Source organism: Balaenoptera physalus (assembly GCF_965194825.1).
Source record: "Balaenoptera physalus genome assembly, chromosome: 20".
In the NCBI taxonomy this organism is placed as follows: Eukaryota; Metazoa; Chordata; class Mammalia; order Artiodactyla; family Balaenopteridae; genus Balaenoptera; species Balaenoptera physalus.
The window spans coordinates 14,576,676-14,595,637 of NC_138901.1; the positions used below are offsets into that span (position 1 = coordinate 14,576,676).

Genomic DNA, 18,962 nt, shown 5'->3' on the forward strand with positions numbered 1-18,962 from the left:
AATGTTATTATGAACCCTTTGTAAATGTGGATTGTTGGCTAAAATTTGGATTAGCATTGAAATGGAAAAATAGTACACAGAATCAATCAATTACTGTTAAACATCGTTTGTTAGACTCTTGCCAGCCTGGGGAAGAGAAAGAAAAAAAGGTTAGTAAAACTGCAGATCTCATTCAGTGCCCTCATTTTAAAAATGATCCTTTTAAAAGCTTTGCACTAAAAGTGAAGATAATTTACAGTGAAGCACCAACTATTAGTCTCTGTAGCCTCCTGGGATCCTGTTGATTGTATGTACTTTTTGCGTAGTTGTGTTTGATGTATGCACATAATCCCAAAGTCTGCTTTCTCATTTTGTATTATAACGTATAGACCTTCCCATTTTTCTACTTTGCCCCTGTGTTTGTCATTCTTAATGGTCACAGCTGCCTAAACTAAACCTGAGATCAAATGGGACAGTCTAGTTCAAGCGATTCGAGAAGGTAGAGACAAGCTATCTGTTTCATCCTTGGTAACATGGCTGGTGGGGTCGACTCTGGCCAAGTTTGCATGGGTACAAAAGATGTGCTCATGCCTGCTGTGGATGCTGAGAATAATAGCTTACATATGCTGAATGTTCTTTCTTAATTTTCCCAGCAGCCCCTGTGAGGTGTAGGCACTATTATCTCCATTTTACTTATATATGAGGAAAAAAGAGGCTTTTTGCAGTGACTTGTCCACAGTCACACGCCGGTAAGCAGTGGACCTGTGATCTGAAGCTGGATCTCTTCAGTGCCAGAGTTCTCAACCAGGTTTTTCTGTGCACCATGGGGCCCGTCCAGTTCTCAGCTCACTTCAGAAAACTAACCACCTTCTACCTTAATCCTCACAACAAATACATTTGTTAATGTGTACTAGAGTCACAGAGGCTTAATATTAAAACAAGATAAAGCAAATGCTGCAAGCAGGCAGGAGCCCCGGAGAAGCTCCCATCCACATTAGGGATTTGCTAGTCTTCCTAGGGGCAGAGTGATGTGAAAGGCCAGCCCACGTTCAGCCTTTCCTTTAGTTCCGTCCTTTAGTCAGCCTTGAAGTTTCTGAAACTTGAATGGGTACAATAATGACTACATGAGGTCGCCTGAAGCACGTGTACAGTACTTTGTGGGAGACTCAGGAGATTCTCAAGGGTGATTTTGGCTATAGATAGCTTTTTCCCTGACCCTAGAGCCTAGTCCCCACGGGAGAGTGGGCACCAAATTCCTATGTGTGCTAAAATTAGACCTGTGTGCCCTGCTCCATTCTCTGGACACAATAAAGAATTTCCCATGTTCTCCCTGATGCCTTTCTCTGTGGCAATGCTTGGAAGTCATTGCAGCAGTCTCTCTGCAGCCTGGAACCGTCCCGGGAAGGGGTGTTTCCTGTGACTGCTACCTGGGCTCGTGTGTGTCTGGGAGCAGGCAGACCCAATTCCTCTGCACTTTTCCAGGGGCTTGCTTCTGTTGAATGAGAAAATTTTACACGTGAATTAAAGCAGACTCACGTCCATGGGCTGGATTGGAAACTGGAGTTCAGACTCTAGAAGTCTGGTTGGGGCAGATGGGTGAAAAGTGTCTGGATTTACCCCCTGGGCCTTTGGCTTCCTAGTCTCTAGAATTGTCTTTTTCTGGAGTGTGGCCCTCATTCTAGGGTCCTGACGTTATCTGAAATCAGAGTGTGTTTTTCTTTTGAGTGTGTTATAAAGAGTGGTCTGTGTAGTTGGAAAAGTACACTTGTACCATAGCTGTTACATTGTGGATTGCATAAGTTTTGTGAGCCTAGGAACCTATTTCCCATTTATTTTCCTTCAGGATAAATGGAGTTTGAATTTCAGACAGTTGACTTACTGATGAACTTTGGGAACTCAGTCTACTCCTGGTTGAGGATTTACTTCCTTTGGTTATTTGTGTGGTGTAAATATTGTAGGTCACCCGAGGGGCTGGAGTTGTCTAGAAGGAAGGCCTGGGGTTCAGTTCAAGCGTCACTGCCTTCATGGAGGACGCTAGGATTTGACAAGACAGAGGAGAGCGGGGAAAGCATTTTCAGTACAGGGAGGTGGGAAGGAGGATGGTTTTCACATGAGCCAGGCGCTCATCACACCCAGCCAGAATATTGGGAACACTTTAGCGTAATTGAAAATGAGGGTGAGTAGATAGAGGGGCTGGGTTGTATTGGGCCCTGAAGGCCAAGGAGATTAGATGAGACACAAGAACATGATAGGTTTTTGAGCAAAATGGTGACATGATGAGAGTAGTATTTAAAGAAGGCTAGTCTGGCAGCAGAATGCCATGTGGGCTGGAGACGAGGGCAAGGGGTAAAGTCAGAAAGAAATGCTGAGGTGTGAGGTGTGAGTCAACAGGGCTTGGAGAGCTAAAGAGGTTTGGAGGATCAAGAAGAGAGTGTCAGAAGACTCTTTTGGTTGGGGCCTTGGTGGTTGGAAGAGCAGAGGTCCCTTGATGGATGAGAGGGAGTGAGTGGGGTCAGGATGGGGTGGACAGGAATGAGATGAGTCTATTGGGTTTAGAAGTAGACCTCTTCGGACCTGGATAGAGTCTGTGTGTGGGTGGAGAATAGAGAGGAATGGGCAGAAGAATTTCTAGCCAAAGAATGGGAATAGTGATTGGTGTATATAGATGGATATGGGAGGCAAGATAGCAACTCTTACCACCTTCCTGGTGAATAGAGGCAAGGTCATGTGCTTAGAGGGAGAAAGGAGGGAGACAAAATTGGAGGCCTAGATGAGAGACAAGGCCTAGAATCACACCAGTGGGGGATCTGACTAGGAAGTCAGTATGCTAATTCAGGAATTTCCTGGAAACAGCAAGGACATGGACCAGGTCCGCATGCTACAGCCACCTCCTGGCTGGGGTCTGCAGCAACCTGCACCCAACCCTCTCCCCCCATACCCTCCCTGGCTGGGATGAAGATCCCTGGCAGTGGGAGTGGCTCAGGCCCGCATACACGTCTCGCAGGCAGTAGATAGCAGTGCTAATGACTTAGAGAGGGTGGTACAGATGATGGTTTGGTCTTGAAAACGAGGCCAGCCCTTCTCTTACCATGATCTCCTCTCCATTAAAAAAAAAAACCCAGGCAGAGTAGGAGGCAGATGGTTTTTTGTGAGAGGGCAGGGAGTTGTGTCCCTGGGGGGCTCTGCAGGGCGCTGTAGAAGTGAGGGCGGTGGGAATGTGGAGCTGGTGTGGTGTGAATCCACTAGAGGGTGAAGCCAAGAGGTTGTGCTTGGAGGGATGTTTGTGCAGAATAAGAACGAAGGAAGCGTTGGGGTAGAGAGCCTGTCCTTATCACAGCCAGGGCAGAGGCAGCCCTCTTGTAGAGTCTGGCGGAAGATGGACGAATGTCATCTGTTGCCATGGCACCTGCAAGTGCTGATAATTTGCATCTCATTCTTAGCTGACTCAGCCCACTCTCCACCTTTAACCAGAGGTAAAGGATGTTTCTACAGCTGGGCTAAGCAAGACAAGTCCAGAAGGTCTAGAAGTGTTTGTTAATGTGGGATGAACTGTTACAATATTATTAGAAAAATATTTTGACTTAATTGCCTTAGGCACATTAGTTCAAGTGTACTCTGTTTCCTTTGCTTGACTTGAGCACTTGCCAAGAATATCTCTGGTGCAGAATGGAAAAGTAGGACTCTAAGTAGGACTCACAGAATTATAGAATTTAGAGCTTTCTGGAAAATTCCTTGAAGACAATGGAGGACCCCCTCCCCCTTTACAATGAAAGAACCCAAGGTTAGGAGAGGTGAAGGGGGTGAGCCCTGTCACTGTCATTTGAGGGTCTTGGTCCTCCTCGGAGCTGCTGCCCCTGCTGCCTCATGGCTTCCCTCGGTTTGTGTTTTCAGTGACTGATTCCACTACCAACTGAAGAGTTGTCAAAATCCTACACTTGGGTGGGACTTTGGGGCCGGGTCATATCACGGGGCTGCTCTCCAGGTCCTCCCCTGTCACAATCCTCAGTGGTGGTAGAGTGGGATGGGGGAAATCTCACCCATGGGACCTGTGGGCAAGTGGTTCTCTTCAGAGGGAACCACAGTGTGGACAGATGGCCATCTGGGACCTCTGCCAGGAACTCGGTATCTCTAGGCCTTCTTGCAGGTGTTGAACGTGGCCTTGGGTTTCTTGCCTCCTTCCCTTTACTCATGCTCTGTCCTTCACTTGGAATGTACTCTCCACCCTGGGTCTCTGCAGTCAGCTTGTCAAATCTCAAGGGCCAGCGCACACACCGCCTCTGGGAAGCCCTCCTTCATGCCCCTTCTCTCACCTCCTCCCCGTCACTTCCTTTCTCTCACTCCCACTGTTCTGCCCTACACACACTTACACACATAAACTTCTCAAACTTGATTTTTTAAAAATTGTCTTCTTCGGGCCTCAGATTCCTTACCTGTAAATAAAATTCTGACATTAAGTATACATTTAATCAGATCTTACTGCCCTATATCAAGGTTAAGTCTACTGATGCATGTATGAAAAGTATTGTTTCTCACTGAAAAAGAAAGGCTAATTTTTTCTTTAAGTTCTCAGAGACTTTTTTCAATTTATGAAGAATTAATCCAAAATACTTTTTGCACATGGAGAAGCTGAATGGTTAATAGATACGAATGGATTCAGATAATGTAAACTAGGTTTTCTAGTTTACTAGTATGATTTGGAGGGGGAAAAGTTCAAATACTTTACCGTTTATTATAGCTAGAAAATATGATTGTCCATATCAAGTCAGTTTTTCCAAAGTTAAAAGTTTGATTCTTGTATAGGGGACAGAGAACATTATGTGTGTTACATATGTTATTGTCAGTGTTTTCTAAAATGATTCCAGAGAGTAATGCTTTTAGGTTGATAGAATGAGGAAGGCTTCCTCAGGAAGTAAAAACACAGCAACTATAAAGAAAAAGATTGAGAGATTCAATACCTAAAAATATAAAACTTTGTATGTTTAAAAAAAAAAACCCCAAAATGGTAAAAAGTCAGAGATGGGGAAAAATATTTTCAGCACATACGATAGACAGAGTGTTCATTATCCATGATACATAAAGTGAATAAGAAAAACCCTTGGGCAAGAAACATGAATGGCCAGTTAATAGAAGAGAAACAGATGGGGGAAAAAACATGAAATGATATCAAAGCATTGAGATGCCTTTTCCCCATCCATCAGATGGACAATAATTAAAAATAATGTTCATTCTTGACAAGGGTTCAGGGTGGGCACTTTATGAAAGACTTGCTCTGTACACAAGATCTATATAGAAAGCTTTTCAAGGCAGCAGTTTTTCTAGTGTGAAAACTGGAAAAAACTCAAATGTCTATCAATAAAAGAATGATTAAGTGGATGATGGTATATCTGTACTAGGTAGGAAAAGTGTGTATGCCTGTAGATTTGTATGTATTGACATAGGAAGGGGTCCAGGAAACAATAAGTGAAAAACAAACAGCAAAGCAATATGCATAGTATGATTACATTTAAGACTAAAAACAAAAACAGTTTTGCGTGTTTGTGTGGATTTATAAATGCATACAGAAGGACAGAGGACACATCCTAAACAGTTGATTTTGGGCAGAGCAGGAGAAATTTTCACTTTTCCTCTCCATACATCTATTTTTGAAGTTTTTTACAATGAGCTTGAAATTGTGTGTGTTTTTTTAATTGAAGTGAAAATTTATATATGCTTATTCAACCCTGTAATTCCACTTCTAAAAATAATTACTAAGGAAATAATCAGAGAGGCAGTCAAAAGTTATGTATAGCATCATAATATATTGCAGCATTGTTTGTAATAGCAAAAAATTCCTAGTATCCTGTGTTGAAATGGTTACATTATAGAATATTCATTTTATAAAGCTATTTAAAGTCATGTATGAAAGAATCTTTACTGGCTTGAGGAAATACTTAAAAGTACAGTTAACATTTAGGAAATGCTTGCTCTGTACCAGGGACCATGCTCAGTGCTTTACCTAAATTGTTTTATTTAATCTTCTGAACCGTCTTTTGCCATTCCCATTTGACAGATGGAGAAAGGGAGGCTTGGTTAGGGTAAATAATTTGCCTGAGGGTCAGACTTCTACCAAGTTGGTAGAACTGAAGCCAAAGGCCTTGCTGATACTCAGATGCTGGATTACTTCACTGTGTTATCTTGAGTGTAAAAACAGATTACATACATACATACAGTGTGACTCATTTTATAAAAACGAATCTTTCTTCGTCTTAGTTTTCTCATGGGTAAGGTGTGGGTACAATTTGATATTCTGAAGATAATTATTTTATTTTTTAAATTGACATACATTTACATGTAATTATTTCCCCCAGATTACAGAAGTATTTGGAAATACCTAATTAGTAGAATTTGGAAATACCTAAAAAGTAGAAAATAAAAATGACTGATAAGCCTGTTATATGGAGAAAAACTAGCATTCATGCCCCCCAGCCCTTTTTGCCTGGTGTGTGTATAGGTATGAACATTATTGAGGTGCTTAATAGTTACTGCAGAATGGGTTTCAGAAAAGTTTTTGCTAATTATGTGCCAACATAATAGAGGGTTTGTCTGCAATAGAGGGTTTGTCTCCATATGCCCTTGACAGCATCACATGTTATATTTTAAAGATGGAATTTGATGACCAATATTGTCTCATTGATTTGTTTCCTAATTCTTTGTTGTATTTAGTCAGTTGAGCTCTTTCGTTTGTTATTGGCCATTTGAACTTTTGGGTGAATTGCCTGTTCATGTACTTGGGAAGTATCTATGGAAGATGTCTTCCTAAAGTTGACCATTGAAGACCTTAAGCAAGACTATTAGAAAGCCCTTATAAGTGGAAGTTTCACTCTGCCTATTGGAATATGTTTTTCTTACAGGGATGAATTGGTGGTCTGTGATTAAAACTTGACTTCCTAACCATTTGGAATGTGACTTTAAAGTTTGACTTTAAGGGACTTTCCTGGCAGTCCAGTGGTTAAGACTCCGCACTTCCACTGCAAGGGGCTTGGGTTCGATCCCTAGTCGGAGAGCTAACATCCTGAATGCCTCACGGCATGGCCAAAAAAACATGAAAAAAAAAAAAAAAAAGGCAGTTTGACTTTAAAATTTAAGGAGTGATTGGTGAAATGTACACAGGACCTCTCTTATGCAACTTCCTGAGAGTCTATAATTATTTCAAACTAAAGTTTAAAAAATTCAAGGAGTAGTAAAACTGTGGCTTCCTCCTGTAACTGAGTTTGACAACTCTGACTTGGAAGGGCTGGTGGGAGGTGGGAGAGGGCAATATATGACAACAGACCCAAAGCCAAACAGTGGTTAGGAAACTGCTTTGTTGTTGATGTTGTTTTTAATTTGGAAATAATCTCAAACTTTAAAATGGTTGTGGGAATTCCCTGGCAGTCCAGTGGTTAGGACTCCACGCTTTCACTAGCAAGGGCTTCAGTTCAGTGCCTGGTTAGGGAAGTAAAATCCCGCAAGCCGAGCAGCATGGCCATCAATCAATCAATCAATCAATCAATGGTTGCAAAAATGAAAAGGAACACCATTTACTCTTTCTCAGATTCACCCCTTGTTAACTTTGACCACACGAGCTTTTGAAATGTGCTATTTTGTGACCCCAGCCACTACCCTCTGCTCATCCTCCTTCCGGATTTTCAGCACGACAGTCTCCCAGGTTCCAGGTACTCACTCACCTGAACAAAACTGTTTACACCCAGGTTTCAAACTTCTCAAGAACCTACAGTGGTTCTGTTTCCTAAGATTTAAATATAAATCCAGACACTTAGCCTTCAGAGTCTTTGAACAATTGATTCCCTGCCTCTAAACTCCAATATTAATCTTCCTCCCGTGCCCCCCCAGTACAGCCCTTCAGCTGTAGCTAACCTAATCTTTAGCGACTCTTGTTCTGTCTTGATTGACTTGTTCCCATCTCGGTGCCTTTCCTCGCGCTGGTATTTCATGTCCGCCATATTATTTTGTTCACGTTTCTTCCTCCTAAGTCACATACATGACTTTTCTGCTTAAAAAAACAATTTCCCAGACTTCTTTACTCTATTAGCACCATCTGATTTGGGCATACCTATCCTGAGTTTTCATTACTTTAGGGTTGTTTTGTTTTGTTTTGAACTTTCATATAGATGTCATCATACGACATCCATCTGTTGTCTCCTTGAGACCCCCCACCCTGGCCCCCCCTCCCCCGTGAATGGCATCAGCATTATCTTTTATAAACCTCCATAGGCCTCGTGTGGTTGTGCTGAAGGTATGACCTGGTTTTGAATGAGTTACTGTGAACTGTATTTGGATTCATTACTGGAACCATCTATTATTATAGCAATCTATAAAGCAAAATTCTAATCATGTTGATGCTTTTGAACACCTTTTTCCTTCAGGGGTGTGGCCCTCTTCCCAGGTGGGCCTTCCTCATGGCAGGTAAAAGTCCATGCAGTGGCTGCAGAGGGTGAAGCTGTTGTGTACTAGCAGTATAAACCTTGTGTTGTTTTGCTGAGCTGGAAGAGACTTTGAGTTGGGGGTCTGGGAACCTAATAACTAATGGGAAAGGAGTTCCGAGTTTCTACCAGTCAAGGTCTAAGTGCCTTGGGAGGCTTGCCTGTGCTGGTAGTAGAGTACTTTCTTTTCTTTTTCTTTTCTCTTTTTAAATGAAACTAAGCCTAGCACTAGCTCATTATCTACAATGTCAATATTGATTTTTGTTTGTGAGGTGGAGTATTAACAGATTAGAATGGCTGCTGGCAATTCTCATATGCTTCATTGACTTTAGATGAATCAAGGGATGGCTATTAAGATGCACTTGAGATTTTTAGGCTAAATCAGAACTTCCTACTATGCTTGTTTTCGACCAGATTCACCGTTTCCTCTGCAGCATCAAAGTGGAAAAAAATGAGCCTTGAGGCTCTTCTCTACTTTTTGTAAAACCAAATGCTGTTAAAAACTGCACAGATAAGAGATGTTAAGACATCCTCTGCAATACAATGCAGCTTGAATCTTTTCCGACGCCAAGAGATGTTTTTGAATTAAGACTATTGACCGACACAGCCCATGCTAGCAGATGGTGCCCATACATCATATGTCCAAGTGCAAGCTTGTTCAGAGACAGCAAATATCTAACGGGCCAAATTTTACAAAGATGAAGAATTTTAACAGTGATTTTGAAGGAGTAGGGATGCTGCTGAGAAATGAGGCATGTTCCAAACCAGGCTTGCCTCTTAAGACGCAGTATTACTGTGCTTTCTACATCTGGAGACACGTTTAATTTTCAGTCAAAGTTGCTTGCTTCCCTCCTCTTTTTCCTTCCTTCAGCACTTCCTCTAATCTAGTATATGAGTTAGAAATTAATAATAATAATGTTGATAATAATAATGATAATGGCCACATTACTATTTGTTCTAATGTGGGAGGACCAAGAGGAGGAGTTGCTGATAAGTGAGTGGCCTGAAAGGAGCTGTTTTCTCTTTTTATGTCTCTGTAGGACCCCGAGATTGAATTGTTTCAGATACAGCTAGAGGTAGGAAGGGCAGTTATTATTAGAAAATTAGTCCAAAAAACTCACAAAAAACAAACCTATCAGATTCAGAGAGGTTATTATATCTGAGCTAATAAATGCCAACATTGAGTCTTGAAATAGCTCTTCATTTTTTTTTCCCTCCCCACATGAATCTTTAGTAAAAGGCAAAATATTCATTCGATTATGAAGAGAAGCACGAGTATGGATAGCTCTTCATTTTTCACTGTACAGTCTGATTTATTGTTGATTGGTTTTTCATGGACTAATTAATGATAACCTTTTTGAGTGACTAGAAATAAAATAAATTTCATGGATGTTTGGTATTCTAACCCTGACTCCACTGAGGTTGATAGGTTCGTGGAGTTCATGATAGGGAGGGAAGTTGGCTACTGGCTTCCTGTTGAGGCCTTTTGTTTTTTATGAGTTCAGATTAGATGGGAGCCATTGATTTGTTCCTTATTTTTAGACTGGATAGAATAGAATCCTGCATCAATGCTGGGGAGAGAAACCCTTATTAGAGGCTTTCTCTCTCTTTTTTTTTTTTTCCCACTTTCAAATTATTGGATTTATTCACTTAGGACTAGGCGATATCTGAGCTTCCCTTTCCATTGGAATATTCTGTGACTGAGTTTTGTTTATTTATTTTCTTACTTAAAATTTTTTTTAATTGGAGTATAATTGCTTTACTTTAATGCAGTATAATTGCATTGCTTTAATGTTGTGTTAGTTTCTGCTGTACAATGAAGTGAATCAGCTATATGTATACATATATCCCCTCCCTCTTGGACCCCCCCCATCCCACCCATCTAGGTCATCACAGAGCACCGAGCTGAGCTCCCTGTGCTATACAGCAGGTTCCCACTAGCTATCTGTTTTACACATGGTAGTGTATTTATCTCAAACCTAATCTCCCAGTTCGTCCCACCTTCCCCTCCTGTGTCCACATGTCCGTTCTCTATGTCTGTGTCTCTATTCCTGCACTGCAAATAGGTTCTTCTGTACCATTTTTCTAGATTATACATATATGCGTTAATATACAATATTTGTTTTTCTCTTTCTGACTTACTTCACTCTGTATGACAGACTCTAGGTCCATCCACCTCACTACAAATAACTCAGTTTCATTTCTTTTTATGGCTGAGTAATATTCCATTGTATATATGTGCCACATCTTCTTTATCCATTCATCTGTCGATGGATACTTAGTCCATGTCCTGGCTGTTGTAAATAGTGCTGCAATGAACATTGTGGTACATGACTCTTTTTGAATTATGGTTTTCTCAGGATATATGCCCAGTAGTGGGATTGCTGGGTTGTATGGTAGCTCTATTTTTAATTTTTTAAGGAACCTCCATACTGTTCTCCATAGTGTCTGTATCAGTTTATATTCCTACCAACAGTGCAAGAGGGTTCCCTTTTCTCCACACCCTCTCCAGCATTTATTATTATTATTATTTTTTAAAAAATTATTAGCACCTTTAATTATTATTTATTTATTTATATATATTTTTTGGCTGCGTTGGGTCTTCGTTTCTGTGCGAGGGCTTCCTCTAGCTGCGGCAGGTGGGGGCCACTCTTCATCGCGGTGCGCGGGCCTCTCACTATCGCGGCCTCTCTTGTTGCAGAGCACAGGCTCCAGACGTGCAGGCTCAGTAGTTGTGGCTCACGGGCCCAGTTGCTCCGCGGCATGTGGGATCTTCCCAGACCAGGGCTCGAACCCGTGTCCCCTGCACTAGGAGGCAGATTCTCAACCACTGCGCCACCAGGGAAGCCCGCATTTATTATTATTGATGATGGCCATTCTGACTGGTGTGAGGTGATACCTCACTGTAGTTTTGATTTGCATTTCTGTAATAGTTAGTGATGTTGAGCATCTTTTCATGTGCCTCTTGGCCATCTGTATGTCTTCGTTGGTGAAATGTCTGTTTAGGTCTTCTGCCTATTTTTTAATTGGGTTGTTTGTTTTTTTGATGTTGAGCTCCATGAGCTGTTCATATATTTTGGAGATTAATCCTTTGTCTGTTGCTTTGTTTACAAATATTTTCTCCCATTCTGAGGGTTGTCTTTTCGTCTTTATGGTTTCCTTTGCTGTGCAAAAGCTTTTAAGTTTAATTAGGTCCCAGTTGTTTATTTTTGTTTTTATTTTCATTACTCTAGGAGGTGGGTCAAAAAAGATCTTGCTGTGGTTTATGTCAAAGAGTGTTTTTCCTATGTTTTCCTCTAAGAGTTTTATAGTGTCTGGTCTTACATTTAGGTCTTTAATCCATTTGGAGTTTATTTTTGTGTATGGTGTTAGGGAGTGTTCTAATTTCATTCTTTTACGTGTAGCTGTCCAGTTTTCCCAGCAGGCAACTTATTGAAGAGGCTGTCTTTCTCCATTGTATATCCTTGCCTCCTTTGTCATAAATTAGGTGACCATATGTGTGTGGGTTTATCTCTGGGCTTTCTATCCTGTACCATTGATCTATATTTCTGTTTTTGTGCCAGTACCATACTGTCTTGATTACTGTAGCTTTGTAGTATAGTTTGAGGTTGGGGAACCTGATTCCTCCAGCTCCATTTTTCTTTCTCAAGATTTCTTTGGCTATTCGGGGTCTTTTGTGTTTCCATACAAATTGTAAAATTTTTTGTTCTAATTCTGTGAAGAACGCCATTGGTAGTTTGATAGGGATTGCATTGAATCTGTAGATTGCTTTGGGTAGTATAGTCATTTTCACAATATTGATTCTTCTAATCCAAGAACATGGTATATTTCTCCATCTGTTTATGTCATCTTTGATTTCTTTCATCGGTGTTTTATAGTTTTCCAAGTACAAGTCTTTTGCCTCCTTAGGTAGGTTTATTCCTAGATATTTTATTCTTTTTGTTGTGACGGTAAATCTGATTGTTTCCTTAATTTCTCTTTCTGATTTTTCGTTGTTAGTGCATAGAAATGCCAGAGATTTCTGTGCATTAATTTTGTATCCTGCAACCTTACCAAATTCATTGATTAGTTCTAGTAGTTTTCTGGTGGCATCTTTAGGATTTTCTGCAAACAGTGACAGTTTTACTTCTTCTTTTCCAATTTGTATTCCTTTTGTTTCTTTTTCTTCTCTGACTGCCGTGGCTAGGACTTCCAAAACTATGTTGAACAATAGTGGTGAGAGTGGACATCCGTGTCTTGTTCCTGATCTTAGTGGAAGTGCTTTCAGTTTTTCACCATTGAGAGTGATGTTTGCTGTGGGTTTGTCATATATGGCCTTTATTATGTTGAGGTAGGTTCACTCTATACCCATTTACTGGAGAGTTTTTATCATAAATGGGTGTTGAGTTTTGTCAAAAGCTTTTTCTGCGTCTACTGAGATGATCATATGGTTTTCATTCCTCAATTTGTTAATATGGTGTATCACGTTGATTGATTTGTGTATATTGAAGAATCCTTGCATTCCTGGGATAAATCCCACTTGATCATCGTGTATGATGTTTTTAATGTGTTGTTGGATTCTGTTTGCTAGTATTTTGTTGAGGATTTTTGCATCTATGTTCATCAGTGATGTTGGTCTGTAATTTTCTTTTTTTGTGATATCTTTGTCTGGTTTTGGTATCAGAGTGATGGTGGTGGCCTCGTAGAACGAATTTGGGAGTGTTCCTCCCTCTGCAATTTTTTTGGAAGAGTTTGAGAAGGATAGGTGTTAACTCTTTTCTAAATGTTTGATAGAATTCACCTGTGAAGCCATCTGGTCTCGGACTTTTGTTTGCTGGAAGATTTTTAATTACAGTTTCAATTTCATTACTTGTGATAGGTCTGTTTATATTTTCTAATTCTTCCTGGTTGAGTCTTGGAAAATTGTACCTTTCCAAGAATTTGTCCATTTCTTCGTGGTTGTCCATTTTATTGGCATATTGTTATTTGTAGTAATCTCTTATAATCCTTTGTATTTCCGTGGTGTCAGTTGTGATTCCTCCTTTTTCATTTCTAATTTTATTGATTTGCATCCTCTCCCTTTTTTTCTTGATGAGTCTGGCTAAAAGTTTATCAATTTTGTTTATCTTCTCAAAGAACCAACTTTTAATTTTATCGATCTTTGCTACTGTTTTCTTCATTTCTATTTCATTTATTTCTGCTCTGATCTTTATGATTTTTTTCCCTTCTACTGACTTTGGGTTTTCTTTGTTCTTCTTTCTCTGGTTGCTTTAGGTGTAAGGTTAGATTGTTTATTTGAGATTTTTCTTGTTTCTTGAGGTGAGATTGAATTGCTATAAACTTCCCTCTTAGAGCTGCTTTTGCTGCATCCCATAGGTTTTGGGTTGTTGTGTTTTCATTGTCATTTGTTTCTAGCTATTTTTTGATTTCCTCTTCCTTATTAGAGGCTTTCTCAAACTTAATGAGAGCTATGAACATCTTTATAAGGCATAGTAACTTTAATGGAGAGTTATAGTGAAGACTTTCATCAAGACTCATCTCCAGAACTGTTTGAGATATGCTGCTTCCTTGAAACATACCTGACTAAGGCTAAGGTTTGGAGAGCGTTTGGCTCTAAATAGCTTCCCCGCACCCCCCAAAAGTATGGGAGCATAAATGAGTACATTTGCATTTACAGTATTGCCTTAGAACATAACCACATGGTGCTATAAACACTAAAGAACAGTGTGAGCTTTTTGAATAGAATTGTTTTAGTCAGCATGATAAGTAGTTCAAAATATTACATTATTTCATTCTAAAGTTCTGAATGGTGACATTTTTTTTAAATTTTATTTTTAATTAAGGTAAAGTGTACATAACATAAAATTTACTATCCTGTTTTTAAGTGTGCAACTCAGTAGTGTTAAGTATATTCACATTGTTCTGCAACCGATCTACAGACCTTTTTCATCATACAAAACTCTATCTCTGTTAAAAAACAACTCCCTATTTCCTACTACCCCCAGCCCCTGGTAACTGCCATCCTACTTTCTGTTTATTTGAATTTGACTACTTTAGCTAGCTCACATAAGTGGAATCATACAGTATTCATTTTTTTTTGTGACTGGCTTACTTCACTTAGCTTAATGTCCTCGAAGCTCTCAGAACTAAGTGAGGGCTGTTTTGCTTCTGGTTCATCTACTACCAGGTAGATAGATGTAGCCCTTTGGCATTCCAGCTCATTGTGGAACAGTCTCCAGTTATGGCTCCCCCTCAGCCAACCCTGAGCTTTGATTTCTGCTCAGGAGATCAATAAAATGAAGGTTCCAATGTGCCAGAATCATCCAATGTTTTGAGGGCAAGAGCGGCTTCTGTAGGGCTCATCCCTCTGGGGTTCTTACTTCCTTTTGGCCTGGTGGTTCCTTACTCAGTTGTTGAAGCTTCAGTGCTTTTCAGATTTTTAAAAAAATATGGATTTCATTGTTAGTTGTTTTCAGCAGAGTGGTGGACCTGATGATGGAGACTGTTTTCCCAGACACCAGACCTCTGGCTTCAGTTTGTCAACGTTGCCTCTGCCACCCCCATCCATTCTGGGGCTGGACGGGGTTAATCTTTAGCACCACTTTGCTCATGACCAAATCAGACTTTTGTTTAAACATATCTCTGACAGAAAATCATCCTATATGACAATGTGAGCTATAGGCCCTCCCCTCACAAGACTCAAAATCAGTGTTAAAACCCACGGTCTTGTGCTGGTGGCTTTGGAAGAAGGAGACCTGTTGGGTGAGAAATGACCTTTTTTGACATTTCAGTTCCTGAGGGCTTGAGATAAGGTTGTCCCTTTTTTTTTTTTGAGACTGGTTATAATTGAATTGAGATAGTAGAGGACAGGAGGCTACTTTTTTATGATGCTAGCTTGACAGATGGATAACGAATTCTTATTTCCCAATCCTGCTAATCACATGCTAGCTGTTGAGAACTGAGCTCTTAGTTCCTGGTAGAGCTGTTCATGCCAGAGCACGGAGGGCGGGTACCAAGGCCAGGACAAGCAATCATAATGAGTGTCCATGACATGCTTGAGGAGGCAGATTGCTGTGGTGGCAAAGGCATCAGGACATGAGTGTCAAAAGCACGTGTCTAACCATCTCCCCGTTCCCTCCTCATTCAGTGCTGTGTCCTTGGACCAACCACGTAAAGTTCCTGGACAACAGTCAGGTGCTCTTCCTCTTGACCTTGGCTGTCCTGCAGTGCTGTGACTGTGGGAGGGTCGGTTTTACTGGCCCCAGCCGCCAGCCATTGAAGGATGGAGAGGAGCAGGCTTGGAGGACTCCCCAGGAGGAGGAAGGAGTGGCCACTTGATGGTTTGTCTAGAACCCAAACCAGGGACCCGAGTTCCAGGACACACAGTTATCCAGCAGTTTGAGTCCTAGAAGCAGTCTTTGTTTATCTGGTCTAACCCCCTCATTTGCGGATAAGCAAACAGGGCCCTAAGATTTTCGTATATTTAAAAAGTAGTAGTGCTGCTCTAGCCTCACGTGGCATGTTTTAGTACAAAACTAGTGAGGTGGAGCTAGACTTTGTTCAGCGTGGATTTGGGGGAGGTTACTGTAAACCTCTGAAGCCACTGCCTGAGCCCTGGTGAAAGACATTAGCCATGGTGAGCCAGACTACCTACTCCGGCTGGCTGCCTGGCACCTAGCTCTCTATGGGGCCCAGCTCAGGCCCAGTTGGCTGACACAGACCTCTGCGGTCAGGCCACTCAAGATGGCTGTTCTCTTGCTCTCTGTACATCCCCAGCCCGACCTGCGCCTGCTTCACCCACACTCTACTCACATGACTGACCTTCCTGCATGCTTGCCCCAGGCCCCAGTTAGTGATTGTACTTATGAAAAGGGCGGTGAGGGGCACGCCCCACTGCTAGTTTCCCTGGTAACCAATGAGCAAACCTGACGTAAGTTCCCCCTCTAACTGGCCGTCTCCCGTTCCCCCCTGCGAGTGAAGACTGCTGCCATGTCCTGCCCACCGTCCACCACCCAGGTGGGGTGTCGCTCCAGAACCTTGCTTCAGATGTTTAAGCTTCCCCATCCGTTAAACCGTTGATGTCTCCGTAGCTGCCTCCAGGGTCTTTCTTCTGTCTTGAAGCTGGGCGAGCACAGGGCTGTAGGCCTGCAGGATGCAGCCCAACAAGACCTTAAGACAGTCTAGTCAGAGATCAGCAGAGGTCCCTTTAACCGGCAAGTCAGGGGGCCTGACTATGTGTTGGAGGTTTGGGCAGATCGGCCCCTGATGGCCCTTCCTGGGCAGGTGCCAGCTCACTGTTCTCCAGGACCCTGGCTGCTGAGACTGCAGGCTCCTGGACACACTGCTGTTTGGCCCTGTGACCCTGGACTGGGCCTGACTTTGCCTGTGGATTCCCAGGCCATCCCACCCTCAACTGCAAAAGAGCCTCTCCACTCTTGCCTTGCTCCTCAGAGGACCGACTGACACTGTTCAGCCCCCCAGTCATGCTCTCTGTATGTGCACCTGTGCCCACAGTCACTTTTACTACCAGTGAAGCAGCCTCAGAGCAGCAGAGCCTTTCAGATCATCCTTTATGTTATTAAAGCAATTTAAATAAAGCTGATTTTTCAGCCTATTGAGAATTATCAAGTACCAAACTTTTTAAATTAGCTCTGTAATTTTCTTTTAAAATTACCCTTATAAAAGGAGGTGACAGTTAAATGAAAAATGTGTGTTGCGCTTGGTATTTTTCTTCTCACTAAGCCAACAAACCTGTTGGCTTTTAGATAACAGGGAAGGATTGTCCTGGACCCGAGGCTGTGTCTTTCTAGCTTGCCGCCAGCTCCTGGATTTAAATTGCTTTGTCTGATTGATAGAGATCATTCCCTTTTCTTGGATCCAATGGGGATAGGAGAGCCTGAGGGTCATGAATGAGCTTGGGCAAAACTCTGTTGAAAAATTGTTATGAAAGTAATTTCTCTCAAGTGTTGATACTGAAAATGTGTTGTTTCAGATGTGTCCTTGTTGTGACTGGGCCCTTGAACTGTAATTCTTGTCATCGCTGGGTTATTTCCTGTTTCTAGGAAATCGTTTTTCTTGCCCACCCGCCCCAGGTTCCCGCCACCTCATCCCCTCAACACACACACAGGTTTACCTTTTCTCTTGTTGGTAGTATCAGTTCCTAGCATTTTGAACATGAGTATTTGGTGGAAGACTTACCTATAGGAGTTTTTCAAATTAAAGAAATAACCAAGGGACTTCCCTGGTGGTCCAGTGGCTAAGACTCTTCACTCCCAGTGCAGGGGGCCTGGGTTCGAGCCCTGGTCAGGGAACTAGGTCCCACATGCTTCAACTAAAGATCCCGCATGCTGCTACGAAGATCCTGTGTGCCGCAACTAAGACCCGGCACAGCCAAATAAATAAATAAACAAATAAGTATTTTTAAAAAGAAAGAAAAAGAAACAAGCAAGCAACATCATGTTGATTGTCTATGGCAGATTACTTGTGTGAGTATATCAGATTGGGTTGTGTACTATCACCTGTAAATATAAACGTAGGGTTTTAGATTTGGAAAGGACTCTTGGTGCCTCATTTATCAGATGAAGATTCTGAGGCCCATAGAGATCTTGGCTTGTTCAAGGTCCCACAGAATCAGCTGGAAAAGGAGCAAGTATCAGAAGCCCTCTTTCCTGGTCCCAAGGCTGCTCTTTCCTCTCTCGCATGATGCTTCTCTCGTACTGGTGGTCTCCCCCGGCTCCCCAACACCCACCCTCCATCCTGGACATGGAGAATAGACCCATGTGTCAGGACACACCATGCCTGTGCTCATCTTCATGCCTTTGTCCCTTCTTTCTAATCACACCCATTTAGCCACAACCTACCCCTCAGTTTAAAAGAGCGAGCGGGTGTCCTACCGTCCACGCTGCTCTCACCTTCCTCAGAACGCCTGAAGGTCAGTCCTCAAGTGCGTTTTAGCTCCTTTGACAGGGTTTCTTTCCAGATTGTGTTCATTTCCCTCTTGTAGGACCTGTCATGATGCCTTGTTCCCAATAAATGGGCCGTAAGTGAATGGGGGGAGATGTAATGCACTGGGTGTCACAGGGTGCGCTTGGCTTCTTCTGTTTTTCTGCCCAGCTTTTCAGGTGTCTGTTTTCTCTCCAGCAACTAAGCTCCTGAAGGGCAGAAAGCATAGCCTCCATGTCTCTCACCCTAGCTCTTAGCAGAGTTCTCAGTTGATGGTGGGTTGCAGCATTGAGACTTCATTTTCCTGCCCTTTGTTTCTTGGATTCAGTTTAAAATACAAGTTTGCTTTATCTTGAAGCCTCAGAAAATGGCCATGTCTTCATGGCTGCCTAAATACTCTGGCCTGAGGGTACCTACCACTTGGGGAATAAAGAAGCCGACAGATAGATTTCCTTTACCACCCTTGGATACTTTGCTCCTTATATGTAGTGGCAAGATATATGAGCGTTGGTGGGACACACAAAAGAATTGTTAGGATTGCTGTGAAAATTGCAATGAAAGCAGTAACCCTCCAGGATTAGCTTTTTATAGCTGGAAAAC

General features: G+C 42.0%; 1 protein-coding gene and 1 long non-coding RNA gene across 3 annotated transcripts in view; one reads left to right on the forward strand and one right to left on the reverse strand.

Annotated features, from left to right (window-relative positions):
* The window catches only part of TEX2 (testis expressed 2), a 109,122-nt gene that overhangs the window by 27,635 nt on the left and 62,525 nt on the right, over positions 1 to 18,962 (forward strand). The gene's annotated exons all lie outside the window — the stretch shown is intronic.
* Positions 3,793 to 10,245, reverse strand: LOC309650743. The gene is made up of 2 exons (XR_014257699.1): positions 9,617 to 10,245; positions 3,793 to 9,573 (listed from the first exon to the last, which is right to left on the reverse strand). It is a non-coding gene; the product is annotated as an uncharacterized lncRNA (long non-coding RNA).